This window comes from Molothrus ater, chromosome 8 (genome assembly GCF_012460135.2).
Source record: "Molothrus ater isolate BHLD 08-10-18 breed brown headed cowbird chromosome 8, BPBGC_Mater_1.1, whole genome shotgun sequence".
Taxonomy (NCBI): domain Eukaryota; kingdom Metazoa; phylum Chordata; class Aves; order Passeriformes; family Icteridae; genus Molothrus; species Molothrus ater.
The window spans coordinates 35,574,237-35,588,371 of NC_050485.2; the positions used below are offsets into that span (position 1 = coordinate 35,574,237).

Sequence of the window (14,135 nt, forward strand, 5' to 3'; positions counted from 1 at the left end):
GACACTGCACAGCACCCATGGACACCTGACAGCACACAGCACCCAGGGACACCTCACAGCACAGGGCACCCATGGACACCTGACAGCACCTATGGACACCTGACAGCACACGGCACCCATGGACACCTCACAGTACCCATGGACACCTGACAGCACACAGCACCCAGGGACACTTCACAGCACCCATGGACACCTGACAGCACACGGCACCCATGGACACCTCACAGTACCCAGGGACACCTCACAGCACCCAGGGACACCTCACAGCACCTATGGACACCTGACAGCACACAGCACCCAGGGACACCTCACAGCACAGGGCACCCAGGGACATTGAACAGCACACAGCACCCAGGGACCCCTCAGAGCACCCATGGACACGTCACAGCACATGGCACCCAGGGACCCCTCACAGCACCCAGGGACCCCTCACAGCACCCAGGGACACCTCACAGCACCCAGGGACACCTCACAGCACATGGCACCCAGGACATTGCACAGCACATGGCACCCAGGGACACCTCACAGCACCCAGGGACACCTGACAGCACAGGGCACCCAGGGACATTGAACAGCACACAGCACCCGGGGACACCTCACAGCACATGACACTCAGGGATACTTCACTGACCCGGGCTGGCCCTGAGCACACACTTTCCACAGTCAGGCTGCTCCACTGGGAGAGCTCCAGCCATGAGCTATAGAACTGGAAACGTGTTTAAAAGTCGATTTTGATGCAAGTAGGATAAACACAGGCGCCTGCACCCGACCCCCTTACAAAACACCATCTGCATTCTGGCAGAGTCAAAGAAGGGATGGGGGGAAAAGTGATTGAGACAAAAACGAATAATGATGAAAGTCACTGGGCTGCACCATTAAAATCTTGTGCATCAGCAGAAGAAACTAACTCAGCATCAGGACACGGACAGGAACCCTGGACCACTGGCCTCGTGTCAGCGAGGGGAGGCACAGCTAAGCACAAAGCAGCAGATGGCTTCACAGATTCTCATGTATATTTACACACAGTTTTTTTAGTAAACCACTTTGATTCAGGAGAAACCACATCCAAAATGCACTCTTGAAATTCCTCTTCAGACACAATTGCATAGAGAGATAAATCTTGCTGTGGTTTCCCCCCTCTCTCATGTAACACAACTGTGGGCAATGCTAATAGCACTAAGTGTGCCCTGTATTTCCTCCTGCTCAGCCCTGGTGCCCGAGTCCAACAACTCTGCTAAGCATTTTCCAGATAGCTGGGTTGAAACATTCCCATTGGCTTCACCATTACAGGTTTTCCTCACCTGGCATAAAAAATAAATTTAAAAGAAAAATAGTATTTTTTTCTTGTAAACAGGAGGGAGATGTCCATAAAGCTTGCTTGGCTGTTTCCCAGAACAACAGCATAATTCCTGCCCAAATGGCAAACAAGCCTCATGACTTTTGTGCCTCCTCTCGCTCTCCAGCTCCTGCCAGGAGGGCACAGCCGGGGGGGTCGGGCTCTGCTCCAGGGCACAGGGACAGGAGCAGAGGGAACGGCCTCAGGCTGGGCCAGGGCAGCTCAGGGTGGGCACAGCAGGAATTTCCCCATGGAAAGGGGGCTCAGGAAGTGCCCAGGGAGGGTTGCACTGAGTGCTCTGGGCTGGGGACAGGGTGGGGATCCCTTGGTGGGCACAGCTGGCACTCGATGATCCTGGAGGCTTTTTCCAACGCAAATGATTCTGTGATTCTGTGAGACACCCCAGTGCCCCGTGCCCTGCACAGAGACGCGGCTCAGCCCGCAGACAGGCACTGCCCACCCTTCCCTTGGGCTGGAGAACAAACCCACTCCTCTGGTGAGGAGTTTCTAAAAACTCCTTAAAGATATGTGAGGGACAGAGACAGATATGAATAATGAACCTCGAAAAGTCCCTGCAGATGAGGGTGTGCTTTTCCTGATGAAAATCAGCCCGCAGTGATAATGCAGGAGCCCACTACGATTCACTGAGCCCACCTTACTCCAACACACCTCAGCTCCGAGTGCTCCACCCTGCAGCCCTTCTGTCCTTTTGCCTTGCCTTCCTCTTCCCATACTTTTCTCCTTGCTTTGTTTTTGCTCCTTCCCCTCCATTCATTAACTTTCTGTGTTCATGAACAGGGTACAATGCACCTTGCCAGAGCTGAGCTCTCACAAAGGCATCCCTGGGCAGCATCTCCAGCTGGACAGGCTGCAGCTCCCTCCCAGCTGATGGACGTGCAGCTTGCCAGCTTTTCTGTGGGACTGGAACCAGCTGGAGCAGCAGCTCCCAGAGCCAGAGAAACCCATGTCCCGCATGCCAGGGCTGCCTGGAAGCACACACAAACACACAGGCACTGTCCTCTCACAGTCAGCTTTCCTGCTAGTTAACCCCAGCTGTGAAATCCCAGAAATCTCTGGCAGGCTGTGTGCAAGCAGGGAGAGCAGGGTGGGCACGCTGCAGTGGGCAGGGCACCCCAAGGCGTGGACAGGTGTGCCCAACACACAGCACCAGGCACACCCGGCCTCACCTGGCACCACGGCCACGGGAAGGCTCCTGAACAGAGGGATGGGGACAGCACAGCAGCCAGGAAGGGAAGCAAGGAGGGAGCAGCACAGCTGCCCCTTGGGCACGGCTCCCCAGAGCCCAGCTCTGCACTGCCTGGCCCTGGATGGACCAGGAGCCAGCCCCACACAGAGGCTGCACCAGCCCAGCTTCCATCTCTGCCAAAGAACAAGCCCAGCCAGCACTGACAGAAAAGATGCTGAAAAAGTGGGGAGGGTTGAGAGAAGGTCCTTAGGACATACTCTGGAATACCAAGGTAACCCTTGGCTCAGAGAGCTCAACCCACACATCCCACCAAGCACAGCAGCAGGTGTGCCCTCCCAGAGACAGGGCTGTGACACACACATTGGTCCAGAGGAGATCCAGCAGCAGCTGGGGCTGCACAGGGGCAGGCTGAGGAGAAATGGCCATCCTTAAACAGCAGAGAACCCTCTGGAGGCAGGTGTTCCACTCCAGAGAGAGCAAACACATCCCTGCTCACCCCAGCACATCCCCGTGCTGCCCCAGCCACAGCGCTGTGACAGGAGCCAGTGACTCAGTGAAGCCCCAAACCAGTCCCCAGGGAGTCAGGGACAAAGACTGTAAGGTCTGCAACGATTTGGAGTGGGATCTTAGTACTGGTTGTGTTACTAGTGACTACAATAAACGCTAACCTTCTATTTACATACACCCTGACAAATTAACAGAGATTATCTGCTGGATTTCAGCAGTCAGGCTCATCCTGTGCAGAGATCCATCACAAGGAACCACGTATGGGCAAAACTGGACATACCAAATGGTCTTTTCTTTTTTATATTTTTAATTGATTTCTCATTATATTCTTGTCAGTAGTAACTCTTCCACATTATGTCACACACAAACCCAAGTATCAACTGGCTTCTTTATCTAAGGAAGTTATTGGGATGTCTTAGGAGATCACCATAGCAACCGTGCCATGACAGTAAATATGAGTTCACTGGAACAACACTGTAATTGCTCTGAGCACACTTTAACAAGGAATTATGGAAAAGCAGGAGACATCAAGGAAGCGATGTGCCAATAATTGGGACACAGCGAAAGCGCTGATTGAAAGGACCTGGAGAGGTGTTCCCAGGCTCCTGTCAGCAGCCATTCAGCTGCGGAGCTCACTCACCCTGGCTGCCTGCACACAGGCTCAGGGCAGAATTAAAAGCCTCCCAGAAAGAAAATTTGTTTTCAGAATGTAATTGCAGCGAAGCCTCTGATTTGAGTGTCCTTACTCGGCTGGCTCAGTGTGAATTGCTAATAAAAACGTGTTGGAGAAATCAACCAGCTCCTGTGCCAGGAAAAGTTTGCCTGATTTAACCCGTCCGCTGCCAGAGCAGCACAGGCAGGTGTGGTCCCCTCACCGAGGGAATCCCAGCAGACCCTGACCCTCACATCACTGCACTCAGACCCGGACTAACACATCGAACTCCAGGTTTATCCAGCACACAATTCCAGCACCCCCCCACACACACACAGGGATTTTTGCGTGTGCTCGCTTGGTGCCACAGGGCCAGCGCAGCATTCAGGAGTGTCTCGGCCATCTGCTGGCCCCATGGCTCTCCCGACTCTTCCCCCACCCACAGTCAAAGTTTCCTTCCTTTGCTCCTCTGAAATTTCACCCCGCACCCGGCATTTCTAATGCAGCGGTGGTATCTCACGGCGTATTCCTAACCCTCCCAGTTTGTATTTTGGGGAGAGCCCCAGAGCAGCTTTCTGCACTGGCAGCAGTGCTCGGCGCTGATGCCGGCAGCACTTGGCTCTCCCTCGGTCCAAGCGGGGCTGTCCGTGCACAGACCCAAACTCGCTGCCGAGCCGTCCCCTCGCCCCCTCCACAGCGCCCCGTTTTACCGGCGGCCGCCCCGTGGCCGTGGGGTGGCCGTGGGCAGGGTCCCGCGTCCTGCGGGAGGCAACGCCCGGCCGGACCCCCGGACACGGCCCCCGGGGCCCGCTCCGCCGGGGGACCCCGGGGCCAGGCGGGGCAGCTCGGCACCCCGGGACAGGGAACCCGGGACAGGGAACCCGGGACAGGGCACCCGGGACAGGGAACCCCGGGACAGGGCACCCCGGACAGGGCACCCCGGGACAGGGAACCCCGGGACCGACACCCCGGGACAGGGAACCCGGGACAGGGAACCCCGGGACAGGGAACCCCGGGACCGACACCCAGGGACAGGGAACCCGGGACAGGGAACCCCGGGACAGGGAACCCCGGGACAGGGAACCCCGGGACAGGGCACCCCGGGACCGACACCCCGGGACAGGGCACCCCGGGACAGGGCACCCCGGGACAGGGCACCCGGGACAGGGCACCCGGGACAGGGAACCCCGGGACAGGGCACCCGGGACAGGGCACCCCGGGACAGGGCACCCGGGACAGGGCACCCCGGGACAGGGAACCCCGGGACAGGGAACCCCGGGACCGACACCCCGGGACAGGGCACCCCGGGACAGGGCACCCGGGACAGGGCACCCCGGGACAGGGCACCCGGGACAGGGCACCCCGGGAGAGGGCACCCCGGGACCGACACCCAGGGACAGGGAACCCCGGGACAGGGAACCCGGGACAGGGAACCCCGGGACCGACACCCCGGGACAGGGAACCCCGGGACAGGGCACCCCGGGACAGGGCACCCCGGACAGGGCATCCCGGGACCGACACCCCGGGACCGACACCCTGGGCTGGGCACCCCGGGCTGGGAACCGGGGCTGGGAACCGGGGCTAGGAACCGGGGCACCGCGGCAAAGCCGCCGCCAGGGCAGGGCAGGGCAGGGCAGGGCAGAGTGCCCCGGAGCTGGACATTCCGGGCAGGGCAGGGCAGGGCACGGCAGGGCAGGGCAGAGCATCCCGGGCAGGGCGGGCACCCCGGAGCATCGCGGTCCGCACTCACCGTCCTCTCGCTCGTCGAAGACGGGTCTCTTGGAGGAGGAGGCGCTCGCTCCCATCCTCTTCTTCCACTTGCTCCAGGGAAACATCGGGGCAGGCGGCTGGCATGCCCTGCGGCCTCTCCCCGCCGGCCCGGCGGCTCCCGCGGCCGGCCCCGCCGCCGCCCTCAGCCGCCCCGCGCCCCGGCGCCGCCCGCCCGCATGGCAGCGCCCGGCGCCGCCGCCTCCCGCCCGCTGCCCGCGGCGGCCACAGCGCGGCGGGGCGGGGACACAGCGGCGGCAGCGGAGCGGGGCCGGGGGAGGCGGGCGGGGCCGAGCGGGGCGGGGTGAGCGGAGCGGGGCCGGGAGACGGGGGCGGGCCGGGGATGCGGGCAGGGGGGTGGAGAGGGACCGGGGAATGGGGGCAGTGGGGTGGAGCGGGACCGGGAGCCCGGAGCCAGGGGCGGGCCGGGGGATGCGGGCGGGGCGGGGTGAGCGGAGCGGGGGATGCGGGCAGCGGGGTGGAGCAGAGCGGGGCCGGGGGCCGGGGGCGGGCCGGGCGGAGCAGGACCGGGGGCGGGACCGGGGCGGGCCAGGATGCTCCTCCGGCCCCGCCCGCATCCCCCGGCGCGGGGCCGGGCCGTGGCCGCGCGCGCGCCGGGCCCCCGCGGCTCCCCGCGCTGAGCCCCGCCCGGCCCGCTGTCCCCGGCTCGGTGTCCCCGGCCCCGTGTCCCCGGCCCCGTTATTCGAATCTCACGGCGCAGACCGCACGGGCAGGAGCGGCCGCCGCGCTGCGGTGCAGCCCAGCCCAGCCCAGCCCAGCCCAGCCCAGCCCAGCCTTTCCCCGGCGCTCGGCGGGGTCTGTGCCAGCGCACACCGCTCGTCCTGCCTCGGTCCCTGGGGCTCACTGCCGATATCGGAGTTCACTGGAAGCCATTCCCCCTTGTCCTGGCACTTGTAAACAGTCTCTCTCCATCCTTTTTGTAGGCCCCCTCCAGGCACTGGAGCGCCGCGATTAGGTCGCCGCAAAAATTTTTATTTTCCGTGCTGGCCAATCCCAGCTCTCTCAGCCTTTCCCCATGGGATAGGTGCTCCGTCCCTCAAACCACCTCCGTGGCCTCCTGTGGACTTGCTCCAAAAAGCCGATGTGCTGGCGTGCCCAGGCTGGAGGCGGCTCTGCAGGTGCGGTCTCACCGGAGCGGGGCAGGATCCCCCCTGCCCTGCTGCCCTCGCTGGGGGATCAGCCCAGCACAGGGGGTTCTGGCCCCTGAGCTGGCGCATGGCCAGCTCTCACCCACCAGCACCCCAGCTCCTTCTCCCGGGGCATCCCCCAGCCTGCACTGACTCCAGGGGTTGCCCCAGTCCAGGCCTAGCACCAGCGCTTGGTCTTGCTAAAGCTCATGAGATTGCTGAGCTGGAACACGCTCGTGACTTGGGTTTCCGTGCCTTGCTGAACTGGAATGTCTCGTGGAATGGCTAATGAAAAGCATCTCTGGAATAACTCTCAGTGCCAGCAGACCATGGCAAAGGACAACCCTGGAGCCAGTAGACCACAGCTGGAACACCAGCAGTACTTTCGTGGTTCCTGAGATGCTGTTCCCCAAGTTTTCATTTAAAATCGATGCTGTTTTCTTTCCCAGCATGTTTTGAAATGGATACATTAGTTATTGTGCTCCTCACAGAATGTGTGTGAGGAGGCAATCATTATTTCAAAGAGCCTGGAAGTTGTAAAAGGATTACAATGGAAAGGTATCATTTAAGAACAGCTTTCCAAAGGCAAAGAATAGTTCTCAAAGAGTATTTATTTGAAAAATCAGAAAGAATTTCCTCTCAAATAAAAAGATAGAACACTTTTATACAAGGCAGTAATTTTAGCTTTGTTTAGGTATAGGTTTGTGTTTAAATACACTGTGAATCTCCGAGCTATCAGCTTTCCTCCTTCCTTTCTCCTGCCTTTACGTTCCGTGGGAAAAGTATGAAAGATGCCATCTAACAGCTCCAGTCAGTTGTCATTTCTTTTTCATTCTCCACTAATATTTGGACAATGAAATCCAGAGCATGGAGTTTTTTCCCAAAAAATTTTCAAGGTAGCATTGCGACATAAGGATGTGTTTGTCCTCATGCCAGAGGAGGATTTCAGTCCACTCCATCTCCTAATTCCTTTCCCTGTGCAGAGGCAGAGAGTGCAACATAGGGTTTGTTCAATTTATTCTTCATTGAGCAGCATAGTAAGTGGTTTCACCTTCCTAAACAGGAGTCAGAGACAAATAAAAGATCTTGTAAGTTTTTTGGTTGGTTGGTTGGGTTTTTTTTAGTGCTCCATTATTGTAGCAGAAATATATTCATTTCAATTGTATTAATTTTCTACTTCAAGAACTCAAAAAGTGTCTCCCTTTCTGTTCATTGGGCACTCGTGTCTGACAGCAATTTTAAACCCAGGGAGGGATGTGCAGTGGGAGACGTTGATCCCCTCAGCAGCACCTGCATGTCAGGAGTCTCAGCACAGGTCACCCACCTCAGTGACACAGCTCCAGTCACCTGAGGAAAATGACCCAGTCATAATTGATGCCACCCCTGTAGGAGGGAAAAAGGAAAATCCAAAACCTGCTCTACAGTGGTCCAGTGTAGGAAAGGGAAATGGAGAGAAAATTCTGCCTTCTTACATATCCCGGTCTCCAGGGAAACAGAGAACCACTTTGTGTTTGAAATGAGGGAGTTTAAATAAAAACTGACTTTCACAGTCATTTATTCCTCAAACATTTTTGGCTGTAGCTGTGACTGCACCTCTAAGGGGCAAATGTGCAATTTGGGTGGCCAAAGGGTCACTGGGAACAGGCTGTCCTTGAAAACAGTTGGACTTCATTACTCCTTTTTTCAGTTTTTCCTCTTTGTTTCCAGTCTGGTTTAGTGGTTTACATTTTATGAAGAGACAATCAGGCATTTTACCAGTGGAAGTCCTGGGGATACTCTGTGCGTGCCTGGCAGTGCTGGCACTGGGAGCATTCAGCAGGTTGGGGGGTTTGCTTAGATCACAACAGACAAATAGCTGCGAGAAGCTTCTGTTCCTCCTCGGGAGAGCAGGAGGGAACCTTATGGAAAGCAGGGCTGCAGTGGTGGGCGGTGGCCAGCCCTGCCTGAGGGCACTGCGTGTGCCAGGTGTGCGGGAGGGCCAGCAGGGGCTCTGGGCTGGGAGCTCCGGGTGCTCTGGGGCTCCCTCCTGGTGCTGGACCAGCGCTGGCCAGCAGAGTGTGGGTCACTGCAGCCATGGGTCACTGCAGCCATGGGTCACTGCAGCCATGGGTCACTGCTGCCATGGGTCACTGCAGCCCTGGGTCACTGCAGCCATGGGTAACTACAGCCATGGGTCACTGCAGCCCTGGGTCAGTGCAGCCATGGGTCACTGCAGCCCTGGGTCACTGCAGCCATGGGTCACTGCAGCCCTGGGTCACTGCAGCCATGGGTCACTGCAGCCATGGGTCAGTGCAGCCCTGGGTCACTGCAGCCATGGGTCACTACAGCCATGGGTCAGTGCAGCCATGGGTCACTGCAGCCATGGGTCACTGCAGCCATGGGTCAGTGCAGCCATGGGTCAGTGCAGCCCTGGGTCAGTGCAGCCATGGGTCACTGCAGCCATGGGTAACTACAGCCATGGGTCACTGCAGCCATGGGTCAGTGCAGCCATGGGTAACTACAGCCATGGGTCACTGCAGCCATGGGTCACTGCAGCCATGGGTAACTACAGCCATGGGTAACTACAGCCCTGGGTCACTGCAGCCATGGGTCATTGCAGCCCTGAGTCACTGCAGCCATGGGTAACTACAGCCATGGGTAAATACAGCCATGGGTCACTGCAGCCATGGGTAACTACAGCCATGGGTCAGTGCAGCCATGGGTCACTGCAGCCATGGGTCACTGCAGCCATGGGTAACTACAGCCCGGGGTCACTGCAGCCCTGGGTCACTGCAGCCCTGGGTCACTGCAGCCCTGGGTCACTGCAGCCATGGGTAACTACAGCCATGGGTCAGTGCAGCCATGGGTCAGTGCAGCCATGGGTCACTGCAGCCCTGGGTCACTGTAGCCATGGGTCACTGCAGCCCTGGGTCACTGCAGCCATGGGTCACTGCAGCCCTGGGTCACTGCAGCCATGGGTCACTGCAGCCATGGGTAACTACAGCCATGGGTCACTGCAGCCCTGGGTCACTGCAGCCATGGGTAACTACAGCCATGGGTCACTGCAGCCCTGGGTCACTGCAGCCCTGGGTCACTGCAGCCATGGGTAAATACAGCCATGGGTCACTGCAGCCCTGGGTCACTACAGCCATGGGTCATTGCAGCCATGGGTAAATACAGCCATGGGTCACTGCAGCCCTGGGTCACTGCAGCCATGGGTCAGGGCAGCCATGGGTCACTGCAGCCATGGGTGGGTCAGGGCAGCCTTGGATGGGTCAGTGCAGCCTTGGATGGGTCAGTGCAGCCCTGGGTGGGTCAGTGCAGCCCTGGGTGGGTCAGTGCAGCCCTGGGTGGGTCAGTGCAGCCATGGATGGGTCAGTGCAGCCTTGGGTCAGTGCAGCCATGGATGGGTCAGTGCAGCCATGGCTGGGTCAGTGCAGCCATGGATGGGTCAGTGCAGCCCTGGGCAGTTCTGTGCAGCCCTGGACAGGTCAGTGCAGCCCTGGGTGGGTCAGTGCAGCCATGGCTGGGTCAGTGCAGTCTTGGATGGGTCAGTGCAGCCATGGATGGGTCAGTGCAGCCCTGGACAGGTCAGTGCAGCCCCGGGCAGGGGAGCTGGCACTGCAGGGCTCCACCTGGCTGAGAGCAGAGCCTGCCAGAGGGCACAGCCACCTCTCGCACCTTTGGGAGGGTTTATCTTTTCCCATCCACCTTTGCTTTTGTGTATTCGCTCTTTTCCCCGAGATTTAGAGAGATAAGAGTTTTGTTTCACTTCACCAGCCATGGAATCACCTCCAGCCTTACAGAATGGCATATGCTGAGCCAAACTCACTCTGTCTAATCAGAACCATCATCAAAGTCCACTGACATTCAATGGGCAAAGTCAATGGGCATTATTTAACTGGGAGACACAATTAAGCCAAATAAATTCTTTAATAAATTCCCGGATTATTATTTTAATCAAAGTATTTGTACCAGTTATTATCTCATCCAACTTTTCTGAAATGCCTCAGTTCTGCAAGTGAATGAGTCTTCTTTAAGGAATGACTGATCGTTCTCATTCCCAAGCATCGTGAGCTGAGTATTTCACATCGTGTCAAAATTAGTATGAGGGAAACTGCAGATAATATTTAAACTTCCACTGTTAATCTCACATTTCAATTAAGCAGCACGGATCCTGGAGTTTTCCTTTTTATGCTGTGCCCTACTGGGAGCTATTACAGTTCCCATTCTGTCGTGTTTCTGGTGGCACAAAATGATTACAATTTTCTCCTTTCATTGCTGTAAATCAGGATCGGGTTCCCTGCTATCAGTGAAGCTATCCTGACTAAAACCAGTGTAAATAGAAATAGAACTGCCTGAAGCAGCATGATGTTCTTCATGGTTATCTGGTCTCAGGGAGCTGATGAAGCGATTTCCAAACAAAAATACCACCAATTATCACAAAACTGCAAAGGAGGCAAGTACTGTGAGAAACTCCTAATTTGGGCAGAGAAACTAGGGGGGCAAGATACCATGATATTAAATTCCTTAAAAGGTTCTATCCTGGTTATTATGGCTGTAATTGCAACATGTTTAAGATGATGAAAGGAATATTACTGTGATTCCCAAAATTCACATGCCTTCTTCATCGAGAAGAAAGCCTACAGAGAAAAGCCTGTGTTTATTTTTAAAAGTCCCTCTAACAGAACACATAATTCTTTCAATAAACATTACATAAGGGGGAAATTTCACATATTTTCCTATCATTAGTGTTTCTGTAAATACTGCCAATTCTATTTTTAAAGATGCTAATAGTAATGACTTGGAGCCAGCTGTTCAATGTCTTTTAACACCACCACAGTTAAGTAATAGATTGTGTTAGAAGACAGGGATTTGGTGGATGGAGCACTCAATGGACATGGAATTGGCTGGATGGTCACACAGAGGTGTGATCAGGGCCCTGTGTCCCAGTGGCAGCCTCAGGGGCTGGGATGGGCACAGTTTAATGTCCCAGACAGGGACAGTGGCACTGACAGTGACCCCGAGCTGTGTGTGGGCAGGGATGGGGCGCCCAGAGGGCCCCGGGCAGGCTGCAGGGCTCTGGGCCCCTCCTCGAGTCCAAGCAGGCCGAGCACAACGCGCTGCACCCGGCCAGGGCAGAGCCCGTCCCCAGTCACCCCAGGCTGGCGCTGAGCAGCCCTGGCAGGGGGAGCTGGGGCTGCTGGGCACGGCCCAGACAGGCCCTGGCGCCCCAGAACTGCCCCAGGGCTGGGCCGGTGCCCAGGGTGGGGTGGGGGATCCCCCCTCTGCCCCTCAGGTGAGAGCTGCACCTGCAGAGCTGCCCCAGCCCTGGGACACAGCAGCACAAGGGCCTGGAGCTGCTGGAGCCAGGCCAGAGGGGGCCACGGAGCTGCCCCAGGGCTGGAGCCCCTCTGGAGCCAGCCTGGGACACCTGGGGGGCTCACCTGGACAGGAGCAGCTCCAGGGAGAGCTCAGAGCCCCTGGCAGGGCCTGCAGGGGCTCCAGGAGAGCTGCAGAGGGACTGGGGACAAGGATGGAGGGACAGGAGCCAGGGAATGGCTGCCAGTGCCAGAGGGCAGGGCTGGATGGGAGACTGGGAATTGGGAATTGTTCCCTTTGAGGGTGGGCAGCCCTGGCACAGGTGCCCAGAGCAGCTGGGGCTGCCCCTGGATCCCTGGCAGTGCCCAAGGCCAGGCTGGACACTGGGGCTGGGAGCACCTGGGACAGTGGGAGGGGTCCCTGCCATGGCAGGGCTGCCACTGGGGGGTTTGGGGTCCCTCCCAGCCCATTCTGTGGTTCTGTGCTCACCTGCAGTGCCACAGGAGCAGAGCAGAGCCCGAGCCAAGGTCTGAGCACTGTGGCAGGGCAGGCTGGCACCCCTCAGCAGCCCTGCAGGTGCCAGAGCAGCTCTGGGGCACCACGGGGCCTTTCCCGGCCCGAAGTGGGATCCAAGGGCTGCCTCCCTCCTGCCCAGCTCCCGCCTCCCACGCTGCTGAGGTAACTGCAGCTCCTGCAGTCGCTTGTTTTGGTTTAGCCTTTTGCAGTATCAAATCTGTATCCTGCTTAATTCTCTCTATGCTGTGATGCTTGCCTAATCGTGTGAAAGAGCCATTTTATTTCTGGCACTACTTGAGCAATTCAGCCCTTTAATTTTTTGGTGACTTCTGCCTCGTTTAAGTTGTTGTTGTTTTCCTTTCCATTTACATGTCTGTTTGCTTTTCTCCTTGTGCTATTCATTCATTTAGATTAACCAAATGTTTTACTAAGAAATTAAGGACATATGCTGCTACAGTTTAATAAGATGCATTCTGAGAATTCAGTCTTTTAGTTCTGGCTGCTGCTTTGGGACTGGAGCTCGTGACTCTGGCTTGCTGAAAGTCAAATGAAGCTATGGAGGGACGTATTTATTGACTTTTGCTCTGCTATTTCTTTCTGCCTCATTAGGATAAAATCTTCTTAGACAGTGCCATGTTAAAGGAGTGGTTTTGTGTTTCTGTGCTGATGCTGCAGAGAACTCAGGCTTCAGTGAGGAGATTGAAGTGGACAACCAGATTTGAAAAAGGAACACTGAAAGTCCTGCTTTAAGATGATTTACCTAAGTTCTGGATCTTCCCAGTCCACTTTCTCTCCCTAAAATGTCAGTGAACTTGTTTCACCATTACTATTGTGCTACAAAATCCTAAACACAATGCTGAGATCAAAACTAGCTGAAATAATCCCTGCTTTAATTAATGGAATGATGTCATTGCTTTCAATCCTAATGTATTTTCTCATGTAACCTTAAATAAAATTACACTCAAATATTTTTTGTTTTGGGTAAACAAATACAAAGCAATATTTCTTCCAGCACTTCCTTGCCATTGATCCATTTGTATTTATCATTAATATTGCCTTCTGGTTTACAAATACTGCTTGTAATCAGGATTTAATTGCCTAAGTAGCCTCAAAGAAAATCCATTCCAGGAAAAGCATAATGTAATGACGAGTCATACCTGCTTTTTCTTAAAATCAGGTAATAGCCTATTTAGTAGCATCTGTCTGTTCAAAGCAGACATGCATCCATGCTGGGGAACAGGTGCCTTGCCTCATTCAGTCCCAGTAAGGGCATTTCTTAAGAATTTGTGCCCAAAGCAAAACAAAACAAAACAAAATGAAAAAAAAATACCCAACAAACAAAAAGGACCATAAAAACCCATGGAGATTTAGGCCAATCTGGTTGTGCATTGGAGCCAACTGCTCCTGTGAAACAGCAGCATGATTTGGCACTGCAGGACAGCACAGGGTTTAGGAATTCTGAGGTTTCAGGTGCAATGGAAGCTTTCAAGGTCCCCGGTGCTGCCACCCACAGCCGGCTCCAGTCTGGGCAGGTCAGGAGTTCCCAATCCAGGGGCTGATCCAGTGAGCCAAGCTGGGAGCAGTGGGGGCAGCGTCCCCAGCTGTGGGAGGTGTTCCGTTTCCATGTGTGGATCCAAACAGATGTTTCCTGTTTGCCCAAAAATCTGTTTCCAGGCTGTCTCTTGTGCCGTGGGACGGCTC

General features: G+C 56.1%; 1 protein-coding gene across 1 annotated transcript in view; it reads right to left on the reverse strand.

Annotated features, from left to right (window-relative positions):
• Window positions 1–5,603, reverse strand: part of STK32C (serine/threonine kinase 32C) — a 116,460-nt gene extending 110,857 nt beyond the window's left edge. Inside the window, exon 1 of the mRNA XM_054515610.1 lies at window positions 5,453–5,603. The gene's annotated coding sequence lies outside the window, so the exon portion shown is untranslated. The remainder of the gene's footprint in view (window positions 1–5,452) is intronic.
• Window positions 5,604–14,135: the final 8,532 nt, after the last annotated feature.